Genomic DNA, 12,408 nt, shown 5'->3' with positions numbered 1-12,408 from the left:
TTTCGTTCTCTGACGTAAACTGTAACTTCAGGATTGTTCTTTGCAAATTCCACGATCTCCTTGTCAATGTATTCCCTGAGAGAAACACACGAGGCGATGCCAGTCAAAAGAGGTTCACGAAAAGACAAAAGCCTTTTCAACAGTTAGTGCATTACCTTATTCCTCTGCTGCTTCCTCCGCGTTTACAGTAGTTAAAAACTAGCCGCTGTAACGGACGAACAAATCGACCGAATACTCTGTTAGGGATTCCAACCTGCGCCATATTGAAATTTAGAAATTAGTTCCCAGATTCTTTTGAAGTATGTTCTTCATGTAAGAGGATTGGAGTTGACAACACACAGGCAGCCCAAGAGAATTTGTTTTGTGGCCTTGGGGGACTTGCGTATGTATATAAACAATAAAATAAATTTTCCTTAAGTTTTAGAATCCTGCAAATATAAATTCACAGATGAGACAAAAAAATATATCACCGCAACTTGCAAACATAATTGCAAAATAGCACTGAATCTAGAAAATTAATTTATATTTACACTTTACCCAGTACAAAGATAGTTACAGCTTGCTTGGAACACAGTCGGTAGGTTTTCTTAGTTTAATTCCCGAATGAAAGCTGATATTAACTCAGTCGACGATCTTCAACGCAGATTTCATATTTCCTGACCAGATGAATGCGATGCTATAGCAATGAGTGTCACCCAATCTCGTACCCAGAGTCTTCAGGCTTTTTGGTCATCGGCGCAACGCCGGGAAGACTCTGGGGACATCGAAAAAATTAAATTTTTTTGATTGGCTGTTCCGTAACGGTTTCCATTGTTTTACCGCAGAAATCCTGCGGTAATAAAATTCGATGTCCCCAGAGTCTTCCCGGCGTTGCCCCGCTGACCAAAAAGCCTGAAGACCCTGGGTACGAGATTGAGTGTCACCCAACAGCATTTCGTCATCTGGCCTGGCATTTTCAATCCTCGGCAGAGGTCTTTGTCCAAGGAAACAATGCAACGACATACACCACGCCCAAACCACTACCTTTAGGATCAGATCCAGGCATGGGCTCGAGCCCCCATCAAACATGTCTGTTTTTTACTTTTCTCATTTCTCCATTTTTTTTTTCTTTCATAGGAATAATGGAGAAAGAGAACTTGACCAGTATCGGTGGGTGAATTTTGTTCAATCGCTAAAATGACGCCCGTAAAATGAAATGTCCCATGGCGCTCTTCAAGATTCGGACAGCCCTTTCAGTTTAACGAGCCTGTTCACAGTTTAAATTCAGGTTTGCGCTGCACCAGATATCAAAGATGTTGTATATCAGCAATTTTGGGGGCTGGTCACAGGATGAACTAACCATGGACGAAAACTGGATATGCTGTAAATTTTAGTAAGCAAGCGAGAAAGAACTAAAGCGAAAATGAGATAATGAAAATGAGAGTCACCTAGCTCGTTTTTGTGTTACAACCACCTAAAGCTAGAATTAGGGGTGTCTTTAACTGCTTATACTGTTGCTATTAGGGCGACCTATTATGCCGAGAAAAACGACCATAACTTGTTCACCAATGATTAGGCATTTGTTTCATTCCATTATTGTTGTATCAACTGATAAAGAGTGGCAGTATTGATTTGTTGAAGTAAATGTTGGAAACCAATGCCAGCCACCTTAAAAGTCACCTCGGGTTGGTCTTTGTTATAACTGATTCAGTCATTCTAGTATTGGACTGATATCCAGAATTGGCATCCCTCTAAAATACACAATTAGTACTGTAAGCTATGCGCAAATGTTTCAAAGAAGACGAGGTCAGGTTTGAGCATCACTTCAACGATTATAACAAAAACAATGCAGGCTACCACGAGTAAGTCAAGTGCTTTGAAGACGAGGCTGTTACCTGTGATACACCCATCTTAAAACAGTTCATCGCCGTTTTGTGCGCGTTTCAGCGGCACATGCAGGAAGAACATGGCAATTTTGAAGAGAAGGTTGAACAACTCAAGCCTAAACTGTAAACAGGCTCTTTCGTGGTTTCTGACAGCATTTTGGCTGAGGACGGACGGAGCCCATTTGCCTCAAAGTAGTTTATCCGTTACTCGAATAGCACCACAATTAAAAGTCAGATCAACCGCTGTATTTAATTGAATACCGAAACTTTAGCTACAGTGTGACTTTTGGGTCAGGGAGGTGCGGACCGGGCCTTCAAACCCTGACCCTACTTAAGACACAATTCTCCGATTTCCTTATCCCGTTTAAGACAGAATTCAAAATTTTCAGGCCCTTTCTAAAACATTTAACCCAAAATACACTAGTTTCTTACTGCATTTCTGTATTTTAATGCCCTGGCAATCACAATCTGTTTAAGACATTAGGTCACGTAGGGATACCCTGTTTAAGACAGAAAGTGATGATATAGATACCCCGTTCAAGACAAAACACCCTGAAAACCATACCCTATCGGGCGCACGTCCCCGTTAAGGTCACATAAGGGAGTACCCCCCCCCCCCTCCCCGGTCTAGATCATACCGAAAATTACGATCCGTCATTGACCCGGCGTCACATACTTATTAGGACCGTACAAATGGTTTCTGTCTCTAAACGAAAGGTGAAAACGCAAGGATTAAAGCCCGGGGATTATAAAAAGCATTCTTATGACAAATGTTGTTTTCCCCTGCATTTCATTCTGACTGCAAGAAATGTAATCCTATCTGGTGGTTACTTATTACCTCACTATATCTCTGTATCTATCTATTTGGTAGCCTGCGAGCAAGCTCTCTTGGGGGTGGGGGGCGGGAGGGGGAAAGAGGATCCACCTCCAAGAGAGTTTGCTCGCAGGCTATCTATTTGGGGGAATTGGCGATGCTAGAGGTTATCACTGTTAAAAGATTGTAGGCCGTTACGCACCACACAGTCAAATATGTCCCGAGTATAAGCTGGAAACAGCTTCTTGTTTGTAATAATTTACCGGTATTATGTCCACTCACTTTTTTTAAAAAATTGCCTCATGTGGCTTAACTATACAATTGCTAGAAGCTCCAAGACAGTGTTCTAGTTACGGTCATGCATTCAAGTTTTGCATGGCAGGTGTACTTCAGGGGTGAGGTTAGGTGAAGAGTGATGGGTGGAGGGTGGGGTGTGGGATGAAGGGTGGGGTAGGGTACTACCAATGGCCAACATTCTTTGCAAAAAGGTTCAACACTTACATTAAGATCCCAAAAAATAGATACAATATAAATTAAACCCGTGACGATGAAAACAATAAAAAATATTCAACTCTCAAGACATTAAATTTCACTTTTTAAATATGAACAAAACACATCAAGTCAATGTCATTAAATTTGAACTCACCAAGGCATAGCCAACAACAAATTTATCAGGAATCCCAAAACCAATGTCTAAAAAATAAGAGGAAAACAAAATTTCTGTCCTTTAATCTCTTCAAACACATTTTGTCAGCAACTCCAAGCAACTAAGCATATTGAAATTACTCAATCCCCAGCTTCACTGACCCAATTTTAGCTTAAGAGTAATCAACTCCTTCACCATTTTGTTGGATATCTCCGGTGCGCACGTCGATTTTGTAATCTGCAATGATTATGGGAAAAACAAAATGGGGACTGAAGCCGATCACATCAAGCAAAGCTGTTGGGCCGAAGCAGAAGAGGCTGAAGAGGGTAAAATTATCAGCGCTACGGAATTATCGGGGAACCACCGTAAGGCATGTATTGTCTGTATTGTTTCAGTCAAAACGAAAAGTCTTGCTGCTCTTCAGTCGAAAAGCCGACAAATAAATATATTCGAGCGAAATATTGTTGAGAATAGCGAAGTTTCGAAATTGCTTATCGAAAGTTCGGGTGAAAATTCGCTCTTGAGTGAACGTCCCAAATTGTTAATGCTGCAAATAGGAAACAAGTATCCGTTTGAAGCTTGAAAGAAAACGTTTAAAAAGAGCTGACTCCGTTTAACGCTTTGGAAATAACAGTAATACAGCAAGTCTGTGAAAACGCTACAAGCAAAAGCGGCGGCTTTCCCTATCAAGACATAGGACATGAAGGGGCCAAAAAACCATTGCTCCAACGCGTTACTTTACTTCTTCTATAATGTCAAATATCCTTAGTTTAAAGAAAACAGGCGACGCGGTGAACGTTCCGATAAACGATGCGAAAGCAATAATCGATACGGTTGCTAGAGAAATAAACAAGGAAAATAGAAGTTACTACAGCAAAGGACGTGCCAAAAAACAAGAATATAGAAATAACAAACTAAGCAGAAATGACGAGCCAAAAAATAATACTTACAAACGTTATACGGCCTTTAAAACGGACAAACGAAGCAATGAAGGAAAAAAACGCAAAACGTAACCTAAAACTGTATTCTCCAAAGCACAAAACGAGAATGAATAAAAAGCAAAGACGAGAATTTATACTAATGAACTACGGAAACAATAGACAAAGTTTTGCAGAAAAAACTAACAGAATAATAATGAAAACGACATGTAAGCGTGACACACAAAAAATGTGCCAAAAACAAATGAGCTCATTCATGAAGAATGCCGCTGCAACATCTGTCTCCCCTAAGAGTTTGACCGGCAGAAAACTCTTACAAACAAATTATCTAAAAGAGACAGTTCTCAGTTCTCTGAAATCAACATGGCTCCTCTGGCTGGGATTCAAACACCCGGTCTATACGTCTTTCTCAAGTATCAGGATAAGCTTGTCAACTGGGCGATCAAGGAAAGTTGCTCCTGTGGTAACCTTGACAGACCGTACATATCCTTCTTCGTCAGGGTAAGTCTGGACAATACGGGCCAAAGGCCAATGGTCCGTGCTACACGGTCATCAACGATCAGGACCAGGTCTCCCTTTTCAAAGTTTCTCCTGGGACGATTCCATTTTGATCTTTGCTGAAGGCATTGAACGTATTCTCTTCTCCATCTTGACCAAAGTACGTTTGCAAGGTACTGGACCCTCTTCCATCTTTTGCGCAGATAAACATCTTCTTTCTGGAAGTTTCCAGGAAGGGGTAGAACGACTTTAGGCTTCATCGTCAGGATGTGATTCGGTGTTAGTGGGTCTAGATCTCCTGGGTCACTGGAAGGAGTCGTGCGAGGTCTGCTGTTTATGATACACTCTACTTCTGCCATCAGAGTTCGAAACGATTCGTCGTCAAGGTTACGACCATGTTCTGGCATTAAGGCGGTAAAGATTGAGCGGACTGAGCGTATTTCTCGTTCCCAGACGCCACCCATATGCGACGCAGGCGGTGGGTTTTGCTTCCATTGCACCCAATCAGCTTTGAATTCCGTGCATAAACTTCTCTGGATTGCGTTGTTGTCCATCTCTGATAACGCTCTTTGCAATTCTTTCTCTGCTCCGGTAATATTTGTTCCTTGATCGGATCTGATTTCACGCACAGGCCCTCTTCTTGCTATAAAATGTCGCGAGGAATTTAGAAAGGAATCTGTTTCCAGGGAGTTCGCCGTCTCTAAATGCACAGCTCGGCTAGATAAACAGGTAAATAACGCACCATAACGCTTCAATTCCTTTCGTCCCTCTTTGATGTAGAATGGGCCAAAGTAGTCGACGCCATAGTAAGTGAATGGAGGTGCTGGGGCAATCCTTTCTTTGGGAAGATCGGCCATTCTTTGCTCACCAACTACACCACGAAGCCGCCGACAAGTCACGCATTTAGAAATGAAGTGCCTCACAACAGAATTGGCGACCAGAATGCGCAACCCTTTTCATGTGCATCTCTAATGATCAAATCTACCAAGCATTTGCTAAGTTCTGCCTTCTCCGTAAAGTTTTAAACCGCGCAAAAATATTCCTGTATTAGTATGCACCACCCCTAGGAAACCCGAGTATCTCGCGATGCGCAGAACGTATGGACAGTAACAATAGTAGGTGTGATGGCGTGGGGGGGGGGGGGGGGGGGGGCATTAAAGTAGGCAGTCCTTAAAAGAGCTGACTCCGTTTAACGCTTTGGAAATTAACGTAATACAGTAAGTCTTTGTAAAAACGCTACAAGCAAAAGCGGCGGCTTTCCCTTTACTCTTATAGCGACGGGCGACGTGAGAAAAGATCAAGACATAGGACATGATTCTTAGCGTTATTTTTCAATTGCTTTTTAGTTTTTTTTCCGCTTGCCGAGACCTGTAAGTTTTACGCACCCGCACACAAGTGATCTGATAACGTTCAGTCGCAAAACAAAAAGGAAGCTCATGAAGCGCGATTCACGTACAGTCAACTCTCTCGTAAGCGACCACCCTTGGGGCACGACAAAGTGGTCGCTTACGGGAGGTGGTCGCCTACGGGAAAGATCAACAAAATAAGCCTAATGCTGGATTGATTAATTAATTACATAAAAATATTACCTTATCAGCTAAAATTAGGCAAATACAAACTAACATATTTGGCTTTTTGACCTGCAGCAAGTTTCGAGAAAACTACAGTGGCGTGTACAGTACTTGTCAATGTGTCTCATGTTAATTAAACTCACCTGAAACTTTGAATAACATTTTGGAACAGATCACTGTAACAATTCCCGTTTACCTACAGATATAATTGTAGCCATCTTCTCTGTCTGTAAATTGTTATTATTTGTCAGCAGCCCGGGGTAGCGTCATTAAAAATTGAGCTTTTGCCACTTCTGAGTAATGATTTTTTGGGGTGGTCGCTTACCGGAAACAGAAAACAAAAGAATATGTCAAATTTCTGGCCTAAAAAGTGGTCGCGGTCCCTTAATAAATTTGAGAGGCGGTCGCTTACGAGAGAGCTCTTGAAACAGTATTTAACTGAGAAACAAAACGGTTGTTTGCGAAGTGGTCGCTTACGGGAGGTGGTCGCTTACGAGAAGTGGTCGCTATGAGAGAGTTGACTGTACTCGCGAATTGAAACATTAACAAGCGCGTCTCCAAGTATTCGCTTCGCTGGAAGATTTTAAGACCTTAACCTACTTTAAAGTGTAGCTTAAAGCTTTTGTCTTTTTGTACTCGAACTTCCACTAAATATAGGATATTCGAAGTGCGAGAACGTGAGGGATTCAAGACTATAGAAAGACCGTTCGCGCAAATATCGCAACCGGTGGTTCAATCTCGTTCCCAGAGCCCGCTTTTCTTTTGGTCAGCACCAAGAACGCGGACAGCGTCCGTGGTAGGTACTTCATATATGGTAATTATTATGTCCTCACTTTTTATTCTGATAAGTATGTACCCACTTTTTATTTAATAAGTATGTACCCAAATTCTTTTTGAAATCATTATGTCCCCAATGTTACTTTGTTACCCTGTTACCTTGTTACTCTGTTACCTTGTTACTCTGTTACCTTGTTACCCTGTTACCTTGTTACCTTGTTACCTTGTTACCTTGTTACTCTGTTACCTTGTTACCCTGTTACCTTGTTACCTTGTTACCTTGTTACCTTGTTACTCTGTTACCTTGTTACTCAGTTACCTTGTTACCTTGTTACCCTGTTACCCTGTTACCTTGTTACTTTGTTACCTTGTAACCTTGTTACCTTGTTACTCTCTTACCTTGTTACCTTGTTACCTTGTTACTCTGTTACGTTGTTACCTCGTTACCTTGTTACCTTGTTACCTTGTTACTCTGTTACCTTGTTACCCTGTTACCTTGTTACCTTGTTACCTTGTTACTCTGTTACCTTGTTACTCTGTTACCTTGTTACCCTGTTACCTTGTTACTTTGTTACCTTGTTACTCTGTTACCTTGTTACCTTGTTACCTTGTTACCTTGTTACCTTGTTACCTTGTTACCTTGTTACCCTGTTACCCTGTTACCTTGTTACCGTGTTACCCTGTTACCTTGTTACTCTGTTACCTTCTTACCCTGTTACCTTGTTACCTTGTTACTCTGTTACCTTGTTACTCTGTTACCTTGTTACCCTGTTACCCTGTTACCTTGTTACTTTGTTACCTTGTTACTCTGTTACCTTGTTACCTTGTTACCTTGTTACCTTGTTACCTTGTTACTCTGTTACCTTGTTACCTTGTTACCTTGTTACTCTGTTACCTTGTTACCTTGTTACTCTGTTACTCTGTTACTTTGTTACCTTGTTACTCTGTTACCTTGTTACCTTGTTACTTTGTTACCTTGTTACTCTGTTACTCTGTTACCTTGTTACCTTGTTACCTTGTTACTTTGTTACCTTGTTACTCTGTTACTTTGTTACCTTGTTACCTTGTTACCTTGTTACCTTGTTACCTTGTTACTCTGTTACCTTGTTACCTTGTTACCTTGTTACCCTGTTACCTTGTTACCTTGTTACTCTGTTACCTTGTTACCTTGTAACCTTGTTACCTTGTTACCTTGTTACTCTGTTACCTTGTTACCTTGTTACCTTGTTACTGTGTTACCTTGTTACTCTGTTACTTTGTTACCTTGTTACCTTGTTACCTTGTTACTCTGTTACCTTGTTACTTTGTTACCTTGTTACCTTGTTACTCTGTTACCTTGTTACTCTGTTACCTTGTTACTCTGTTACCTTGTTACCTTGTTACTCTGTTACCTTGTTACCTTGTTACTCTGTTACCTTGTTATCTTGTTACTCTGTTACGTTGTTACCCTGTTACCTTGTTACCTTGTTACTCTGTTACCTTGTTACCTTGTAACCTTGTTACCTTGTTACCTTGTTACTCTGTTACCTTGTTACCTTGTTACCTTGTTACTCTGTTACCCTGTTACCTTGTTACTCTGTTACCTTGTTACCTTGCTACTCTGTTACCTTGTTACTCTGTTACTTTGTTACCCTGTTACCTTGTTACTCTGTTACCTTGTTACTTTGTTACCTTGTTACCTTGTTACCTTGTTACCTTGTTACTCTGTTACCCTGTTACCTTGTTACTTTGTTACCTTGTTACCTTGTTACTCTGTTACCTTGTTACTCTGTTACTTTGTTACCCTGTTACCTTGTTACTCTGTTACCTTGTTACTTTGTTACCTTGGTTCCTTTGTTACTAGTTACCTTGTTACTCTGTTACCCTGTTACCTTGTTACTCTGTTACCTTGTTACTCTGTTACCTTGTTACCTTGTTACTCTGTTACCTTGTTACCCTGTTACCTTGTTACCTTGTTACCTTGTTACCTTGTTACCTTGTTACCTTGTTACCTTGTTACCCTGTTACCTTGTTACCTTGTTACGTTGTTACTCTGTTACATAAATTGTTACTCTGTTACCTTGTTACCTTGTTACCTTGTTACTTTGTTACTCTGTTACCTTGTTACTCTGTTACTTTGTTCCCTTGTTACCTTGTTACCTTGTTACCTTGTTACCTTACCAAGACACTTTTGGGGAGTAATGTGCAAGAATATGATCTATAGAGTGTGTTCATGACGGTCATGAATCAGTAGAATGATTTTCCTTTAGGGAAATACTCAGTTAACAAATTTATGACAAACATAGTTTGTCTCTTCATAATAATTGCTGTAATTCCGTTTTAAACTAGAAACGTAAGATTTGGAGTACCACAGAGAACCATTGTTTTTTGCTGTTTCGTTGTTGTTTAAACTGTACACAAAAGCAAGCTCGCCAGTTGTTCACAATATGTGTACACGCGAATGACACTTATATTTGCTTATGTGTAAGTTACTCAGTTGTAGCTCACTTGAAGATAAATATACATCGGAGAAACCCCCTTAATTTTTTTTTTCTGAGATAACACTTCCCGGTAAAAGGAAAGTGACGGCTTCATTGTCGGAGAACCGGGGCGGATTTGTTAAAAGAACTGAGCCTTGTTTTTTTTGTTTTTTGTTTTGTTTTTTTTTTTTTTGTTTTTTGGATATAATCAAATTCTATTCGTTGGCTTAGGGTGGTGGCGTATTGGGAAAAACGGGGTTGACATTTATGGTTGTCTACTCATAAAGCTGAAAGTCTTGCCTTCTGCTAAAATCCACGCTTTCACTCAACTTAAAAGCCCGCAAAATGTAATTCATTTCACTTGCTGTATTTTGGAAAAATTGTCGCGGAAAATGCCAGCATTTTCAAGCATCCTAGCCGTTTTGAATTTTGCAGTCAACCCAGGTCACGCGTGAACGATATTTTTGAAATTTGAACGGAGTTTTGAAATTTACATGCCAGTTTTCAAAATTGCCAACGATATTTCAGAGTTCCCGTATAAATTTCCCTAGCTTATTGACAGTATAAAGCTATGAATTTTTCTTTACATTGCAAAATTGAATATTTCAAGAATAACAATTGTTTCCCAAGTATTTTGAATCTTTTTTTCAGTTAATGCGTCTTTTTCGGAACGATTTGCAGAGAGATGTCCAATATTTCATTCACACGTCGGACATTACAAAGAGTAATTCAAATGTTCATTTCATTCTTGGAATTACTGTTTACGCGTGACCTGGATTGACTGTAAATGGTCTAGCTACGCCCCAGAATCTATACCGTAATTTTTTCGGATTTTTAAATGTTAAATTATTGCAAAGTTCTCGTTATAAAAGAGATGTAAAATGATAACATATTTGGGGGGGGGGGGGGTGCCGCTTTATCTTCACTTGCTAGTTTTGTAGTGTTATGATTGCCGGGACTTTGCAATTTTCATCAGTCTAAAGAGCAAGTTACTGTAAGAGGAGGATACTTATCTTTCGAGTTAGGAACCGAGTTAGGAACCGAGTTAGGAACCGAGTTGGGAACCGAGTTAGGAACCGAGTTGGGAACCGAGTTAGGAACCGAGTTAGGAACCGAGTTAGGGAGCGAGTAAGGAACCGAGTTGGGAGCCGAGTTAGGAACCCATATATCGATTAGATATATATGTACCGATTGGCTTTTTCTTTCATCTCGGGAGAGAAAAACTTCTCGCGTACCTGTAACAGTTGCCAGGTCGGAATCCATCAGTAGAAAGTGTCCATAATCCCACTGTATGAATATTATATCTACGCCAGAGCGAAACACCGTACATTTTTAGACTGTGATTTTAGCTCTCCTGTAGCTCACCAAACCTTCTATTTTATGTGGTAAATACCTTAAGTCGCCGTCTTTCACCTCAGCTGGCCACACTTCCATGCGATTGTTTGATTTTACCAGGTTCATTCCTGAAAGTCATCAATGTGGTTCAAAAACACAGCAATTTTCAGGTAGATCGTAACCGATTAACAGCGTACGTTTTGGAGATAAAAACGGATTAGAGTAATTCATCGCCGACAGGACAGTATGGCCGAAGGCTGAAAACAGCATAACCAACTTTCCAGGAACGCTCGTATCTCGCCTTCATATTTGTTCACTGCGATTTTCAATCTATCGAAGTCAAGCTTTTAAAGGCACACCACAGGATCTCTCTCAATAGTTTGTAGCTGTTGCGTTTTCTTGGGGTCCAAAACACGATAAAATACAATAAATTATTCACGGCTAAAATCAAAGACCTTCGCTCTACAATATCTCGGCCAAAAATCATCCAAATCGCGTTCGAATTGCTCGTTTTGCCAATACTTCTTTGATCAGCGGCTCTTTTAAAAGTGGCGATAAACAACTATGTATTTGACCACTCGATCTTTCCCGACATCATGAGCCTGTGAAAACCTGCGGTTGAGACCATTGCATGACTTAAAATTAATTTCGATGTCCGAGATTTGCCACGAAATAGATTTCAAGTACATAATAGCGTTAAATCGCTTAATGACTTGCTTGTTTCCTTTGAATTCAGCAAACCTTTCTTTCTGCGACAGCGTGGGGCGCGCGAAACCTAATGGTGTGCGAAAAGGAGCAAATGAGAGGAGAGAGGAGCGGGAGTGGATGAAAACGGCAACAGAGGCTACACATAGGCTGCGTGGCGGTCTTCTTCTTTTCGGGACTCGCAATATCTTTTCCGCTCTTTCTCGTGCCCCTCTTGTTCACATTTGAACTTTAGTCTTAGAAAAACATGGTTTAAGTTTCGTTGTAAGCTGCTTCATTGATTCATTGTTAGATCGATTAAAACAAAGTTATTACAAAAAAGTTGTTGAGCAATGAGTGGTCATCCCGACTATAACCTGACTGACATCAAAATTCTTGATTCAACTTCAAATAAGGCATAATGATTCTATTTCTAACCAGGCGAAACCCCTAGTTTAGAGGTAAAGTGCTGATCGGAACTGATGCTAGGCTAATACAAAGACGATTTACTTTGAAAATCAACAACAACAACAACAACAACAACAACAACAACAAAAAACAGCCAAAAACTTGTCTCAAATCAATAACCAAATCGCCCAAAGTTTGTTTAACTCGCTTGCTAACAACTTACTTGGTTCCTAACTCGGTTCCCAACTCGGTTCCTAACTCAGTTCCTTACTCGGTTCCTAACTCGGTTCCTAACTCGGTTGTTAGTTTATCTCCTGTAAGAGCACTATTGAGCCTGAAGAAAAGAAACTTGGAGATAAACTAACAACCGAGTTAGGAACCGAGTTAGGAACCGAGTTGGGAACCAAGTTAGG

General features: G+C 40.5%; 2 long non-coding RNA genes across 3 annotated transcripts in view; one reads left to right on the top strand and one right to left on the bottom strand.

The window, feature by feature from the left end:
• LOC146483053 (uncharacterized) overlaps positions 1 to 12,408 on the bottom strand; it is a 258,284-nt gene that overhangs the window by 75,127 nt on the left and 170,749 nt on the right. The window lies entirely within an intron of this gene.
• Positions 1 to 12,408, top strand: part of LOC146483060 (uncharacterized) — a 286,304-nt gene that overhangs the window by 151,077 nt on the left and 122,819 nt on the right. The gene's annotated exons all lie outside the window — the stretch shown is intronic.

Source organism: Pavona decussata, unplaced genomic scaffold (assembly GCF_977016875.1).
Source record: "Pavona decussata unplaced genomic scaffold, jaPavDecu1.1 SCAFFOLD_40, whole genome shotgun sequence".
In the NCBI taxonomy this organism is placed as follows: Eukaryota; Metazoa; Cnidaria; class Anthozoa; order Scleractinia; family Agariciidae; genus Pavona; species Pavona decussata.
This window is presented reverse-complemented; position numbering and strand designations above follow the sequence as displayed.